This window comes from Lissotriton helveticus, chromosome 3_1 (assembly GCF_964261635.1).
Source record: "Lissotriton helveticus chromosome 3_1, aLisHel1.1, whole genome shotgun sequence".
NCBI lineage: Eukaryota > Metazoa > Chordata > Amphibia > Caudata > Salamandridae > Lissotriton > Lissotriton helveticus.
Window position 1 is genome coordinate 336,790,482 of NC_136061.1, and position 14,589 is coordinate 336,805,070.

A 14,589-nucleotide genomic window follows, 5' to 3' on the forward strand; every position below is an offset into this window, starting at 1 on the left:
AAGCCCTTGGAGAATATTCTGTAGATGAAAGTCCTTACAAAGTTCCTTCTCCTTTCCCTTGGCAATGAAGTAACCACTGCAGGCCAACCCAGCAAACAGCACACTGGCAGAGGGGCAGTCCAAACTCCTGCAGCTTCCTTGGTTCTTCTCCTTGACAGAAAGGTTTCTTGTTCTAGAAGTGATCTAAAGTCTGTGGGACTGGTCCCAATATTTATACCCCAAAATCCTTTGTTCTCTGAAGGCAGAGAGGTCTCTGCCTAGTTCAAACCAGTTCCTGAGCACTGTGTTTACATGACTCTTCTCTTCCTTTCACTGTGCAGGGCAGAAACATCAGACGCCCCACAGGAGGTGGAGCCAGCACAGGGGAGGGAAGATGCAGCTCTGGAGCACTCTGTTGACAGGATTCCCCTTCTCCTTTCACTGTGCAGGGCAGAGACATCAGACAAGCCACAGGGGGTGGAGCCAGCATTGTGGAGGGAAGGCCCAGCCCTATTCAGGTCCCAGGTGCACTCTCCCCCTCCCATCTGGAGGTAAATCTCCCTATTCACCACTGGGCTGTCCCAGACTGTCTCCTGGAATTTCCCCAGCCCTGTCACACACAAACCCAGACAAGGAATACACAAGTCAGCAGAGGCGGGCTCAAATGGTTAGGCAAGCAAATACCCACTTTCTAAAAGTGGTATTTGCAAATACAGAATATTAAAATAAACTTTACTAAAAGATGTATTTTAATATTCTGAGTTCAGGCATACTAAACTCGAATTTCTACCATGTTCCCTGAGTCAGTTAGGATTGTAGGGATGTAACAATCTTCACTGCCCATTCTAGTCTATGAGAACAGGTAGCCTTCAATAGTGAAAAACGAAAATGGCTGTAATTCACTACTAGAACATGCTACACACATCAGAGCATGTCCTACCTTATACTTACAATGCACCATGCCCTTGGGCCTACCATTGGGGTGTCTAATAGGAAGCAAAGGGAAGGTTTAGGGACTGGCAAGTGGGTGCACTTGGCCAAGTCGACATGGTAGTCACAGACTACACACAGGCCTTGCAATGGCAGGCCTGAGACACACTTTACAAGCTGCTTCTGTGGGTGGCACAACCAGTGCTGCAAGCCCACCAGCAGCATTTGCTCTACAAGCCCTGGGCACACATGGTGTACTGTACTAGGGGCTGACAGTAGATCAAATAAGCCAATCATGGAATCCAATCAGTATATCAATTTAACATAGGCAGCACTTGCACTGTGGCACTGATTAGCAGTGGCACAGGGCCCAAAACATACAACCAGCCAAAATAGGCCAAAACAGAGGAGGCAATCCGTCAAAAATGGAAGGGAGACTCACGCCAATGATGTCAGGTCTAACAAAGACGATTATCGAAGAATACAAACAGGCAATCATTCTCGCAATATCGCATTTCTTTACCGAAAAAATGAGTTCTGCAAAAAACTTAGAGAACTTTACAAAACAGTTAGCTAACTAACTTCGACGAAAGTAAACAATTCACCCATGACTTAGCCTTCTGTAATAAACTGGCAGATATCCTATACAATAAAGTAAACACTGTATAAGAAGAGTTCTCTAATCATCATAAAGACTCTAGTGCAGATGAGCAGGCATGCTTAAAGAATAACTTCGAAACCACACAGGCCTGTTTAGAAAAGTTCAATCAGCTGACACTGGAAAGAGTAAAGAAGCTTATATTATCTATGAAATTCAGATCTCCATCAGACCCATGTACGGCATCAGTATTTCACTTGGTTCATACCACCATAGCAAGCCAGCTCGCCCCACTCCTAAATAATATTCTTGATTCAGGGTCTTTTACTAATAGCTGGGAAAAATCATGCCCGCTTCCATCCAAGGTCCTGGAAAAATCCCTAAACGAAGACCTGGTACATTTTCTAGAGTCAAACCATAAACTGTTAAATCAATGGGGTTCACCCACAGAATCAAAGGACCTGGGTATGAATAGTATAAAAAATAGTGGTCCTTGACTGAGATTTGAATAAACACTTATATGAATGTCATTTGTTTTTTAGTTATGCGATTAAATCCGCATACATTGATTCAAGCAAAACAATAGGAGAGATGTATTCAATAGTGGACAATACCCAAAGGTTTGACACAATTGGCTTAGAGGAACAATGAGGTTAAAAAAAAAAACAATCAAAATATACGTATAACCACACTGTGGACATTTGTTATATCAAAAATTCACTTATTTATTTACAATTTGATAAAACAGTTGTCTAAACGGCGCAAAAGACTATCAAGAGTATAGTCAGTGAGGAAGGAAAGAGGGTGCTCAAGTGATTTGGAAAGTAGAGGATAGACAATAGTGGTATACTGTTATAATATTTACACAACACAAAGCGGGATAGCCTCCGCTATCATATGAGCCTGTCCCTTGTAATTGTCAATTAGGGGGAAAAAACACAATTAAACTGAGAGGGGTACAGGCTAATCAATTGGTAAGCGTCGACGTTTCGACCCTGGTGCTCTTGGGATATTGGGGACCTCGGCTGCGGGTCTTCTTCAGGACTATGGTGGTAGAAAGGGGGGGGTGGGGCGGGCAGAGTAGTTTTGGCCGTTATCCAACAATTGGTCTGGATTTAACACCTATAGTACAAGAATGAGGTAGGTGTTAGAAACTTGGTACAACATATTTACAAGTGTGGTTAATGGTGTGTATTGGGTACATTACCAGTGATGCAGTTCTAGTATGGACCTCCGTCCACGCTTCTAGGGGGTAGGTCACCTATTAGGTAGAAAAAGAGTACTGGGTCAGGACCCCTCTCCCAAGGGTAATTGACTCCAGATGGTTCTTAATTCTGCATGTGTCTGGACTCACCTAGTATCTTGATGGTAGTCAGATGATAACATTTTTGACTTTCTATCAGGCTGGTATTCTCAATGGGGCCTGTGAAGAATGGAAAGGCATTCAAACCCCATTTATATATAGAATTAACTTTGTCTATTGAGTAAATATGGTGGGGACTTACCGCTAATCAGGAACGATAGCGGGATCCTACCGGTGCCCCCTCGGGCATTCCGGTGGTGTTGGTGTCTTAAGATACCAGCGATGCCTCTGTGGTTAGTGTTCGCCCTTGTCTTAGTTTAAGTATCTCTAACAGGTACTCGAGTTACCTGGTTATGGAAAGAAAGACGGAAGGAGTTAGGAATTACTCCATATACCCGAGTGGATAAGTTACAAGCAGGATATTCACAAGAGGATTTGGCATAAGAACCTCTCCATAAAGGTAAATCATGTTCTATTCTTACCTCAGGTAATATTCAGTCGGGCCGGGTACCGCAGGAAGGCTTGTACCGTGGGGCAGCTTCTACCAGCATTTGTTCGAAAAGGACCGCGTTCGGGCTGTGCTGATACTTCCGTGTTCGGATGTCACGTGTCTACGTGTTGGCCAATCGTGAAGGATCGGGTCGAATGATAGACAGTGTAGAGGGACTCATTTGTTTTGACTTGCGAGAGGATCGAGTCGGGATTGATTATTTCTCCTGTGTTTAAGTGATTTGCCTGCTACATGGTTAGATTCATTCGAAATTAATAAGAAGAAACTCGCGTAAAAATAGAATGGTGCCGGACAGTCACTTGTGTATTTAGACATCACATATGCTTGTGTCAGCCTGAGAGAGACACATTGTCGACGAACTGGTCTCGGTGGTATCAATTCGGGGCATGTCATTTCTACCGTGGTTAAATGATACATGATTGTAACATTCCATTAGAGAATGTTGTTTAAAAAGATGACAGAATCTTATTTATATCAATCCATCTTATTTCGAGGGTGGCTTGAGGACTTCAAAAAATCTTTAGATTACATATGGTTTAACACAATATTTCAAACAAACATAATATACAGAGACAATTACACATACAATATGTAAGGAACCAACTGTATGCAAACACAATGTCAATACAGTACATGATACAGAAGTTACATAACAGGCATGTCGTGTATAACCTTAGTACATTGGTGTTCTATTCCATATGAGGAAATTGCCAGGAAAGCATTATATAATTGACCAGATGTGATTAAACAAAGAAGGCGTTTTTGGCTGAGTGTAATGATCAGCCATTCCGAATTGCCACCATTTGTCTGAGGACCTCCTCGCGATCGTTCAGGCCGCGATTGACGGTGTCCAATAGGTGCATCCAGCGGCACTCTCGAGTATTTAGAAGTTTAGCATATTTGCCACCCCGTGGGTTTTTTGCAACCTCCTCTATTATCCACCATTTGAGACTTTCAGGATGGTGATTGAATTTAAGAAAGTGGTCCACCAGTGGGGCACTCAGCCAAAAAAGCCTTCTTTGTTTAATCACATCTGGTCAATTATATAATGCTTACCTGGCAATTTCCTCATATGGAATAGAACACCAATGTACTAAGGTTATACACGACATGCCTGTTATGTAACTTCTGTATCATGTACTGTATTGACATTGTGTTTGCATACAGTTGGTTCCTTACATATTGTATGTGTAATTGTCTCTGTATATTATGTTTGTTTGAAATATTGTGTTAAACCATATGTGAGCTAAAGATTTTTTGAAGTCCTCAAGCCACCCTCGAAATAAGATGGATTGATATAAATAAGATTCTGCCATCTTTTTAAACAACGTTCTCTAATGGAATGTTACAATCATGTATCATTTAACCACTAACCACGGTAGAAATGACATGCCCCGAATTGATACCACCGAGACCAGTTCGTCGACAATGTGTCTCTCTCAGGCTGACACAAGCATATGTGATGTCTAAATACACAAGTGACTGTCCGGCACCATTCTATTTTTACGCGAGTTTCTTCTTATTAATTTCGAATGAATCTAACCATGTAGCAGGCAAATCACTTAAACACGGGAGAAATAATCAATCCCGACTCGATCCTCTCGCAAGTCAAAACAAACGAGTCCCTCTACACTGTCTATCATTCGACCCGATCCTTCACGATTGGCCAACACGTAGACACGTGACATCCGAACACGGAAGTATCAGCACAGCTGGTAGAAGCTGCCCCACGGTACAAGCCTTCCTGCGGTACCCGGCCCGACTGAATATTACCTGAGGTAAGAATAGAACATGATTTACCTTTATGGTAGAGGTTCTTATGCCAAATCCTCTTGTGAATATCCTGCTTGTAACTTATCCACTCGGGTATATGGAGTAATTCCTAACTCCTTCCGTCTTTCTTTCCATAACCAGGTAACTCGAGTACCTGTTAGAGATACTTAAACTAAGACAAGGGCGAACACTAACCACAGAGGCATCGCTGGTATCTTAAGACACCAACACCACCGGAATGCCCGAGGGGGCACCGGTAGGATCCCGCTATCGTTCCTGATTAGCGGTAAGTCCCCACCATATTTACTCAATAGACAAAGTTAATTCTATATATAAATGGGGTTTGAATGCCTTTCCATTCTTCACAGGCCCCATTGAGAATACCAGCCTGATAGAAAGTCAAAAATGTTATCATCTGACTACCATCAAGATACTAGGTGAGTCCAGACACATGCAGAATTAAGAACCATCTGGAGTCAATTACCCTTGGGAGAGGGGTCCTGACCCAGTACTCTTTTTCTACCTAATAGGTGACCTACCCCCTAGAAGCGTGGACGGAGGTCCATACTAGAACTGCATCACTGGTAATGTACCCAATACCCACCATTAACCACACTTGTAAATATGTTGTACCAAGTTTCTAACACCTACCTCATTCTTGTACTATAGTTGTTAAATCCAGACCAATTGTTGGATAACAGCCAAAACTACTCTGCCCGCCCCACCCCCACCCCCTTTCTACCACCATAGTCCTGAAGAAGACCCGCAGCCGAGGTCCCCAATATCCCAAGAGCACCAGGGTCGAAACGTCGACGCTTACCAATTGATTAGCCTGTACCCCTCTCAGTTTAATTGTGTTTTTTTCCCCCTAATTGACAATTACAAGGGACAGGCTCATATGATAGCGGAGGCTATCCCGCTTTGTGTTGTGTAAATATTATAACAGTATACCACTATTGTCTATCCTCTTCTTTCCAAATCACTTGAGCACCCTCTTTCCTTCCTCACTGACTATACTCTTGATAGTCTTTTGCGCCGTTTAGACAACTGTTTTATCAAATTGTAAATAAATAAGTGAATTTTTGATATAACAAATGTCCACAGTGTGGTTATACGTATATTTTGATTGTTTTTTTTTAACCTCATTGTTCCTCTAAGCCAATTGTGTCAAACCTTTGGGTATTGTCCACTATTGAATACATCTCTCCTATTGTTTTGCTTGAATCAATGTATGCGGATTTAATCGCATAACTAAAAAACAAATGACATTCATATAAGTGTTTATTCAAATCACAGTCAAGGACCACTATTTTTTATACTATTCATACCCACGTCCTTTGATTCTGTGGGTGAACCCCATTGATTTAATGGTCTCTTGTGCAGGGATTCCTGCGAGGGTTGTCATTGTCTATTGTTAATTGTTTGCTTTGTGCTTAAATGTCAAGTATATGTAGTAGAGTGTTTGAGAGTACATAGATCCATACCAAACTTCCATAGACATGGTTGACAATGAAATTTTAACATACAGTGAAGACTATATCAAAAACCTGATTGGCGAACAGGGAGGAGGTAACTTCTAGGTAGACTAGTCAGTACAATAGACCCTACACTAAATGACAAAATAAACAAATTAGAACGGCTAGAAAAGAAACTTATCAGAACCAGACTCCACGGACACGCATTGGCTCAATATCTTCAAGCTAACGTGATCCCAGTAGGCCTTCAGGTTCGCAACGAACCAGCCATATTTGTAGGCAACCCTGTATTTAAAGGCAAGTTTAGCTTCATATCAAATAATTGCTCCAGGCACTGGATGGTGCTTGGGGTTGAAACAGCTGTGGAAGAAGTTACCCTTTGGCCAAAGAAATAGCCGATTTGAGAAGGGAGATTTTGGACGACGCCGCTCTGAAGAACGCCAAGGAAGCCCTAGACAGACTTGAAAAAACTCTAAAAGAATTTGACACTTTTACACAAGCCACCAAATTGGATAAACTATCCAATGATATCAAATTCTTTGACAAAAAGAAGGTGTACCCTTATCTGGTAGACGGATACTATAATCAAGACTCGAGAGGAACATACACAACCAGAGGTAGGGGAGGTTACCGGAGATCAGAGGCGCAACTAGAGTCAAATTTCGGGGGGGGCTAAGAAAAAATTTCGGCGGGGCTGAATCTTTAGGCACTCGGCAGAGTCGAGCTGCAGGGGCTCTTAGAAGGGGTGAAACAACAACAAAGCCCCATTAACATGCACAAGGTCTTTTAAAGACTTGTGAAGTGCTCGGGTGCGGCTGTGAGCAGGCCCCGGGAAATGTCTCATCCCGGGCTACCACACACGACGGGGGGCTGAAGCCCTTTGAGGCCAATGGGCGTTGCCCGCCTGCCTGGGCCCATGCCATAGTGCAGTGGTTCCCAAACTTTTCCAATCTACGGCTCCCTTTACCTATTGACTGTTGGCCGCGGCTCCCCATTATGGTACCTTTTGTGGCGGGTGGTGAATGTAAGCCCATTCTCTGGAGTACTTTCATGTTTTTCCCTAAAAATAATTGGGATAAAGCTGAAGGTATTCTAAAACATAGATGTAATCATATCCTGGCCACTGCAGAGCCCCATGCTGTATCAACAACTGATTGGACTAATTGGAGAGAAATAGTGTTCTCGGAGAAGTGAACTGTAAATGCACGTCAGTGTCCATGCCTGAAACACATTGGCGTGTGCACTGCAGACTGTTTGACACACTGTGAGCTTCATCAGACAAAACCCCAACAAGGTTTATTCACCTCAAATCAGAGCATGCCATGTTTCTTAGCCATTTACAAATTCTGAAAAAGACAGCAGGTGAGGCCCCTGCCTGCTCCTGTCAGACCCTGCCTGCCCCTGCCTGCTCCTGTCTGCTCCTACCTGCCCCTGTCTGCCCCTGCCTGCTCCTGCCTTCCCCTGCCTTCTCCTGACAGCCCCTGCCTGCTCCTGTCTACCTCTGTCTACTGATATGTTCATAACCACCTCAAACACAACGGGCCCAATTCACAAAGGCAAAGTTAGACTTTTGGTCTAAGTTTTGATCAAAAGTCCAACTTTAGTACTTTTCAGTGTGCACAACATAAGTTGCGAGTAAAATCTTTACGACTGCAGAGTTTCCACACTCATAGCAGAATCGCTGCATTCGGAGTGGAATCTCCGCACTTGGGGCAGAGGTCCACCTGGGTGCGGAAACTCCTCAATCATAAAGGGACTACTCATAACTTATATTTGTGAATACCAAAAAGTAGTAAAGTTAGCCTTTTGTTCAAAACTTAGACCAAAAGCCTAACTTTACCTTTGCCCAATGCTGGCTATAGCCTTAGGGCTGCAATACTTTGGAACAGCTTTGACCCCCATGGCATGATACTGCTCACTCCTATGAGATGACTGAAATGGCATATTTGAGGTTATTCTTTATATATTGTGGACATTGTTGGTATAATAGTGCCTATGCTTGGTTTAATGCTTGCACTGGCATAATGTTGGCAATCCCTAGCATTTTAATAACATTATCACTTCTGCCATTGATTAGTTTAACCTCTCTGCACCTATCCTTGCCATCACACATTCATCCATTATACATTTTATTTTACTATTCTTTCAAGCAATTGCCCATTCAAATACCCATACATGCATTCATTCACTTACCTATCAAGTATCCATTCATTGAAACACTCATTTATCCATTCATGTACACACCCATTCAACATTTTGTACATTGTCAGATTCACCAATGAAGCCACTAAAACACAGCACAAACTCGGCAATAAAGAGGCAATGCCAGTGAAGCCTTTAGCCAGATGTATTGGCTTTACCAATGCTTAAATATTTTGCCGAACACAGAGGTGTTTTGTTTTGCTGTGGCAAACACCATTCTATTGATTTAGTTTGATCCTGAGAGCTAGCTTCCAAGAGTGAATATTTTAACACTCATTTACCATAGTTTCGGTGACGGGGGAATGCTAGGCAGAATGGCAGATAGGAAATGCTAGTTGCATGAGCATGGTGGCATTTGCGTTTTTCTTAATAAATGGAAGTATTTTCTTAAATACTTGGACACATGTATATTGTGCTCGCTGTAGTTTTCTCTTCGGTTTGATTACATCAACTATAGTGAGGCCCCCGCTCCAGATTTCATCTAGAGCTCTCCGGCCTCATTACTGTGCTGAGGGGGCTCCCTGCAGCTCTGGGCCCCCACGCACTGCGGGGGCTGCAGGGGCCTGTGTTACGCCCCTGGTTCCCGGTGTCTCTCTATCACAGCGTTCCCTGTGTCACTCTTTCGGGTTCTCTGTCTCTCACTCTCTAGGAAGCCTCATTTACATTTAAATGGTCTTTAACAGACCTGTGAAGACTTCGGGTGCGGCTGCAATTAGACGCCGCCAGCCGCGAAGGAAGCTGTGTCAGCCCGGGCTGACACACACGACGGGGGGGGCTGAAGCCCCGTGAGCCCAATGGGTGTTGCGCGCCTGCCGGAGATATAATACTTTCTCCAACTCCTCTGTCAGCAGTGGTTCAGAATCAGAACAACCATCCACCAGCACTGCAGGACAAGAAGGGGACCAAGATTTTTTAGAGCAGGACCCATGGGTGGACCAGCGTGGGAGGGGACGCCCCTGGGGATGACCCAGGGGGCGAGGCCAAGCATCTTGGAAACAGAACAGGGGACAGCAGACTTGGAACCAAGGGAGAGACAAACCAGGGAAACAAGTACACTTCAGACAGGAGTCCCATGGCGACATACGAACACGATCGCAACATTACAGATGGTAAACAGTACCACAGCACTCAAACAGAGTAGCCCTTTGATTAATCTGTCTAACTACAATCTAACATGCGAGGAACAACAGGTGTTAGAAAAGGGACTATCCTTTGTACCCACAAGTCTTCCCAATAGTTTCAATTTGAAATTAGAACTTTTCCAATTCTTCCGCAAGGTTCGCCTCAAATATCATTTCAACAAATCACCTCATATCAACTTGAATAGCAACACAGGCCTAAGACCACCCTCCACTTTCACCCCCCCAACACACATGATGCCACCAAGAATTCTAGCCTATGAACAAATGGTGATGGGCGACATCACCAAACTACTAACGGATAGAAAGTATGTTAAATATAACATTACCAAAACTGAACGACAGGCACTACACAATTTAAACACAAACCAAGAGATAGTGATAAAACCTGCCGATAAGGGGGGAGCAATAGTCATTCAGAGTAGAGAGGCATACAAGGCAGAAATTCTTACACAGTTAGCCAGGGAGGGTAACTATAGGAAATTATCCAAAGATCCCACCAATGACATAGCCACCCAAATTAGAAGGTTAACTGATACAGCACATCAGGAAGGCATAATCACCAAATTGGAAAGCGAATATCTAAACAACGCCCATCCCCGTATTCCAACAATATACACAGTACCTAAAATTCATAAGGGCCTAGTGGCACCTCCAGGGAGGCCGATCATCTCGGGATGTGGTTCCATTTTAGAACCGTTGTGTAAGTTCATTGACATCTTTTTAAAGCCTATTGCAGAAACTACAACCTGCTATTTACGAGACACCATGCAGGTAATCCAACTTATGGATGGAAGTAAATTCGACCCTACCGAGGAATTATTGGTGACCATGGACATTACGTCCTTGTACACCAGTATCCCGCAACGAACAGCAATGCTTGAGATCGAAAAAGCTTTAGAAAATAGAACACGCACACATAGGGTTCCAACCAGTTTCATCCTATCACTCTTGGAATTAGCTATGAAAAGAAATTATTTCATCTTTGATGGGCAATTCTATGAACAAACAAGCGGAGTGGCAATGGGGGCGAGCTTTGCTCCAAACCTTGCCATTATCTTCATGGACAGTTTTGAACACAAATGGATCCTACACAACACCAATCCCTACAGAATAAAAATTGCAGAATGGCGTCGATACATCGACGACGTGCTCCTCATTTGGAGGGGCACACATGAGGAATTGATGACCTTCTACACCTGGCTAAATGAAAGGGACAACAATATACAATTTTCCATTGAGAGTAGTAATAAGGCCATACATTTTCTTGACCTGACCATCAAGGAAGAAAGTGGTGTTTTATACACCACACTTTTCAGGAAACCAACCGAAAAAAACACACTCCTTAGATACTCAAGCCATCACCCTCGCAACCTCAGGGACAACCTACCATATGGTCAGTTCCTGAGGTTGCGACGTAATTGTACTAAGAAGATTGACTACTTTAAAGAATCTGATATCCTGATTACAAGACTCATAGAGCGAGGATACCCTAGAAGCCTAGTTAGGAAAGCACGCAAAAGGGCATGGTTCAACAATAGGGAGTTCCTCCTAGAACCTAAACAAAAATCTGATTCCACAGAAAACAGACTCATATGTGTGACCACCTTTAATACACGTAGCACGGAAATTAAACAAACCATCAATGCACATTGGCATCTAATAGCAGAGGAGATAGGAATATCAGAACCCCCAATGCACGCCTTCCGTAAAGGCAGGAGTGTGAAGGACTTTGTGGTGCATTCCATGCTTAGTCAACAAAATATAGAAAGTCAAACATCACTGTGGAACATCCCCCCTGTGTTGGGCCACTTCAAATGTGGCAGTTGCAAAGCGTGTACCATGGTATCAGAGACAAAAACGTTTACCTACAACAACTACACCCACACGATACAACAACATACAAATTGCAACACGATGGGAGCTATCTATGCTATAATGTGCCCATGTGGTTTCTTGTACATCGGCCAAACCACCCAGAAAACCAAGACCCGTATCTTACAACATTGTAGCAAAATACGCTGCAAGGTACAAGGGGCCCCACTGGTGGACCACTTTCTTAAATTCAATCACCATCCTGAAAGTCTCAAATGGTGGATAATAGAGAAGGTTGCAAAAAACCCACAGGGTGGCAATTATGCTAAACTTCTAAATACTCGAGAGTGCCGCTGGATGCACCTATTGGACACTGTCAATCGCGGCCTGAACGATCGTGAGGAGGTCCTCAGACAAATGGTGGCAATTCGGAATGGCTGATCATTACACTCAGCCAAAAACGCCTTCTTTGTTTAATCACATCTGGTCAATTATATAATGCTTACCTGGCAATTTCCTCATATGGAATAAAACACCAATGTACTAAGGTTATACACGACATGCCTGTTATGTACCTTCTGTATCATGTACTGTATTGACATTGTGTTTGCATACAGTTGGTTCCTTACATATTGTATGTGTAATTGTCTCTGTATATTATGTTTGTTTGAAATATTGTGTTAAACCATATGTGATCTAAAGATTTTTTGAAGTCCTCAAGCCACCCTCAAAATAAGATGGATTGATATAAATAAGATTCTGCCATCTTTTTAAACACCATTCTCTAATGGAATGTTACAATCATGTATCATTTAACCACGGTAGAAATGACATGCCCCGAATTGATACCACCGAGACCAGTTCGTCGACAATGTGTCTCTCTCAGGCTGACACAAGCATATGTGATGTCTAAATACACAAGTGACTGTCCGGCACCATTCTATTTTTACGCGAGTTTCTTCTTATTAATTTCGAATGAATCTAACCATGTAGCAGGCAAATCACTTAAACACGGGAGAAATAATCAATCCCGACTCGATCCTCTCGCAAGTCAAAACAAACGAGTCCCTCTACACTGTCTATCATTCGACCCGATCCTTCACGATTGGCCAACACGTAGACACGTGACATCCGAACACGGTATCAGCACAGCCCGAACGCGGTCCTTTTCGAACAAACGCTGGTAGAAGCTGCCCCACGGTACAAGCCTTCCTGCGGTACCCGGCCCGACTGAATATTACCTGAGGTAAGAATAGAACATGATTTACCTTTATGGTAGAGGTTCTTATGCCAAATCCTCTTGTGAATATCCTGCTTGTAACTTATCCACTCGGGTATATGGAGTAATTCCTAACTCCTTCCGTCTTTCTTTCCATAACCAGGTAACTCGAGATACTTAAACTAAGACAAGGGCGAACACTAACCACAGAGGCATCGCTGGTATCTTAAGACACCAACACCACCGGAATGCCCGAGGGGGCACCGGTAGGATCCCGCTATCGTTCCTGATTAGCGGTAAGTCCCCACCATATTTACTCAATAGACAAAGTTAATTCTATATATAAATGGGGTTTGAATGCCTTTCCATTCTTCACAGGCCCCATTGAGAATACCAGCCTGATAGAAAGTCAAAAATGTTATCATCTGACTACCATCAAGATACTAGGTGAGTCCAGACACATGCAGAATTAAGAACCATCTGGAGTCAATTACCCTTGGGAGAGGGGTCCTGACCCAGTACTCTTTTTCTACCTAATAGGTGACCTACCCCCTAGAAGCGTGGACGGAGGTCCATACTAGAACTGCATCACTGGTAATGTACCCAATACCCACCATTAACCACACTTGTAAATATGTTGTACCAAGTTTCTAACACCTACCTCATTCTTGTACTATAGGTGTTAAATCCAGACCAATTGTTGGATAACGGCCAAAACTACTCTGCCCGCACCACCGCCCCCCTTTCTACCACCATAGTCCTGAAGAAGACCGGCAGCCGAGGTCCCCAATATCCCAAGAGCACCTGGGTCGAAACGTCGACGCTTACCAATTGATTAGCCTGTACCCCTCTCAGTTTAATTGTGTTTTTCCCCCTAATTGACAATTACAAGGGACAGGCTCATATGATAGCGGAGGCTATCCCGCTTTGTGTTGTGTAAATATTATAACAGTATACCACTATTGTCTATCCTCTTCTTTCCAAATCACTTGAGCACCCTCTTTCCTTCCTCACTGACTATACTCTTGATAGTCTTTTGCGCCGTTTAGACAACTGTTTTATCAAATTGTAAATAAATAAGTGAATTTTTGATATAACAAATGTCCACAGTGTGGTTATACGTATATTTTGATTGGTTTTTTTTAACCTCATTGTTCCTCTAAGCCAATTGTGTCAAACCTTTGGGTATTGTCCACTATTGAATACATCTCTCCTATTGTTCACTTGAATCAATGTATGCGGATTTAATCGCATAACTAAAAAACAAATGACATTCATATAAGTGTTTATTCAAATCACAGTCAAGAACCACTATTTTTTATACCAAACCATAAACTGGACTCCTCTCAATATGGCTTCTGGCCTTGACATTATACAGAGTCAGCACTAATTGTAGCCACTGAGGCGATCCGCATTTTAGCAGACGGTGGAGGGAAAGCAATACTTATTTTGCTAGACCTCTCAACCGCATTCGATACGGTGAACCATCAAGTACTCATGCAGTGATTAACTGAAATGAGGATTACTGGTGCAGCCAAAAAAATTATTAGCTCAACCTTAGCTAATAGAGAGCAAACTCTAAAGTGGGGAGGGCATAAATCACATCCCTTCACGTTAGCATGTGGGGTGCCCCAGGGGTCCTCAC